The sequence below is a fragment of the Macaca fascicularis genome, chromosome 14 (assembly GCF_037993035.2).
Source record: "Macaca fascicularis isolate 582-1 chromosome 14, T2T-MFA8v1.1".
In the NCBI taxonomy this organism is placed as follows: domain Eukaryota; kingdom Metazoa; phylum Chordata; class Mammalia; order Primates; family Cercopithecidae; genus Macaca; species Macaca fascicularis.
In genome coordinates, this window is record NC_088388.1 from 86,585,090 (window position 1) to 86,588,572 (window position 3,483).

The window sequence follows — 3,483 nt, forward strand, 5'->3', positions numbered from 1 at the left end:
CGCACCCAACAAACATGAAAAAAAGCTCAACATCACTGAGCATCAGAGAAATGTAAATCAAAACCACAATGAGATACTATCTCATGCCAGTCAGAATGGCAATTATTAAAAAGGAAAAAATAGATGCTGGTGAGGCTGTGGAGAAATAGGAACACTTTTACACTGTTGGTAGGAATGTAAATTAGTTCAACTATTGTGGAAGACAGTATGGTGATTCCTCAAGGATCTAGAACCAGAAATACCATTTGACCCAGCAATCCCATTACTGGGTATATACCCAAAGGAATATAAATCATTCTAATATAAAGACACGTGCACATGTATGTTTATTGCAGCACTATTTACAATAGCGAAGACATGGAACTGACCCAAATGTCCATCAATGATAGACTGGACAAAGAAAATATGGCACATATACACCATGGAATACTATGAGGCTATAAAAAGGAATGAGATCATGTCCTTTGCAGGGACATGGATGAAGCTGGAAGCCATCCTTCTCAGCAAACTAACACAGGAACAGAAAACCAAACAATGCATGTTCTCATTCATAAGTGGGAATTCAACATTGAGAACACATGGACACAGAAAGGGGAACAATACATACCAGGGCCTGTTGTAGAGTGAGGAGTGAGGGGAGAGAACTTAGAGGATGGGTCAATAGGTGCAGTAAACCACCATGGCATACATATACCTACGTAGCATGTTCTGCACATGTATCCCCTTTTTTTTTTTTTGAAATGAAAAAGGCAATAGAGCTAGAATGACCACATGTCCTGGTTTGCCTGTGAACAAAGTTTCTGCCTGTTTTCCTAGCTTGAAAATATCTTGCTTTGGATGGTAAATTATGTGGCCACTACATGTGCCTCAGTGTTGTGATCAAAAAAGCCTTTTAGATTTGTGACCTTTAGAACTGGAACTACATTGACTAAGTCTGTATCCGACTCTGACATTTCTTATTGGTGTGACATTGGGCAATCATTCTCTTCCTTAGTTATATCATCTCTAAAACGAGTTAATACTATACCAACATTTACAGTTGTATAAGAATTGAATTATTGGGCCGGGCGCGGTGGCTCAAGCCTGTAATCCCAGCACTTTGGGAGGCCGAGACGGGCGGATCACAAGGTCAGGAGATCGAGACCATCCTGGCTAACACGGTGAAACCCCGTCTCTACTAAAAAATACAAAAACCTAGCCGGGCGAGGTGGCGGGCGTCTGTAGTCCCAGCTACTCGGGAGGCTGAGGCAGGAGAATGGCGTGAACCCGGGAGGCGGAGCTTGCAGTGAGCTGAGATCCGGCCACTGCACTCCAGTCTGGGCGACAAAGCGAGACTCTGTCTCAACAAAAAAAAAAAAAAAAAAAAAAAAAAAAAAAAAAGAATTGAATTATTGATATATATAAAACAGTGCCTGGAACACCATAGATGTTTAATAAACGTTAACTATCATTATTGTTGCATGTTTATTTACTTTCTCTTATTCTAATGGTGTTTTGAATAAGCATTTAGAAAATTCTTATTGCTTTCCACTGAGTTTGCATTTTACAATGGGATATCAGGCTGGGTTCAGATGCCCCACGGTTATAATATGGAATGTCAATTAATAGACGCCATTGCCACTTCAGTGCATGCTGGGTGTCAGGCCCTGTGCTAAGTAGTTTACAGATGATTTTTTTTTACTTACTCTTCCCCAACAATCTCTGAGGGGTGTGCATCATGGGTCTGGTTTATAGATGGGAAACTGGGTTCAGGGAGGTTAACAATTTCTCCAGTTGAACAAAGTGTCAAAGTAGAGATTTGATTCCATCTGCCAGATCCATGATCCAGTCTCGAAACCATTTCATTCCATGCCCCTCTGATGCCAACCTTAGAGGCAAGGCAGTGTTAAGCTCTTCTTAGGAGCCAGCCAACACTTCTAATCCATTTGTCCAAACTTCCCCTCATTCAAACATATTTGTATTTTTAGTCTGTAGCATTCCCGGGGGCAAGAAAGGAGAAATACATTCTTTAAGTTTCCTATTCACTATTTTACAGTAGGAAAGGCTTAGCTTAACTGACTCAAAACTACTTACTCTTACTTTCCTAAGGGGTCTTCCTGTCCTTTTTAATGAGAATTTGGTGAACCAGTTTGGGTTCTGTTTATGAAGAATAGTCACAATGTTATTGGTTTTGAGCATGTCCTCTGTTGACCTCCTCCTTTCCTTACTGAAGAGCTGAAACTTTTCCTTCTGTCCTTACATGTCAGTCCCAGATTCTCAGCCCTATTTCTGTTCATGTTGGGAGTATAAAGTGTGTAGTTTACAAAGTACAAGACTGAACGGATGCACTTTATGTTTTATGTTCAAAAGGTTATGTACATGAGAGTATTAAGAGGTTATATCTTATGAACTCAGCTTGAGAATCACAAAATCACATTTCTTTTGCAGTGGCTCTTTAATCTATTTCCACTGAACAGTGGTGTCATTGTCCTTGGATCCAAGCAGACCTGAGGTGAACTCTTGGTTCTACCATTTACTTACTGTGTGTACTTTGGCAAGTCCTTCTACTCTCAGAGCCCTGGTCTCCCCATCTGGATACCCAGAGATGGGAAAGGGATGCCTTGTACCTGTGAAGTATCATTTAAAACCACTTCACAGCCACTCTCTCAGTAGCCCTGAGCTGTTGGGTAGGAAAACTGGGAAACTAACTCAGAGTTTCTGTTTCCATGTCCAGAAACAGCTGGTACAAAGAGCATGGGTTTTACAAGACCAACCTAAATTTGGAACCCACCTCTAGCATATTTAGCTTTTTGTAACCACTCCAAGTCAGTTCCTTAGTGTAAAATCTCCATACAAATATATTAGTCTTCAGAATAATGTTCGGCCAAATACATCTACATCTTAATTCCTATAACCTGTGAATACGTTAACTTACATGGCAAAAGCAAGTTTGCAGATGTGATTAAGGGACGGATCTTGAGATGGGAAGATCATTGTGAATTATTCTCTTGAGTCTGATATAATCACAAAGATTCTTATAAGAATGGGGTAGGCAGGTCAGAGTCAGAAAGGAAGATGAGATAATGGAAGCAGAAATTGGAGTGATGCAAGGAAGTGGCATGAGCCAAAGAATGCAGGTGGAAAAGACAAGGAAACAAATCCTCCCTGGGGCTTCCTGAAGGAAAACAACTCTGCTGATACCTTAAGACTTCTGACTCTAGGGCTGTAAGATAATTAGTCTGTGCTGTTTTAAGCCACTAACTTACAGCAACAATAGGAAACTAATACAGGACATTTATAATAATGATAATGCTGATAACGACAGTCATAATTGATAATAATACTTCATATGGTATATATGTCCTAGGAATTTTTCTAAGTTTTATAGATGTTTTACGTAATATACACTATATATTATATACATTTATATTTTATACATTTCTATTTTACTTTGATATATGTTTCATATGTGTATATATATTTATGCAATTTTCATAACAATTT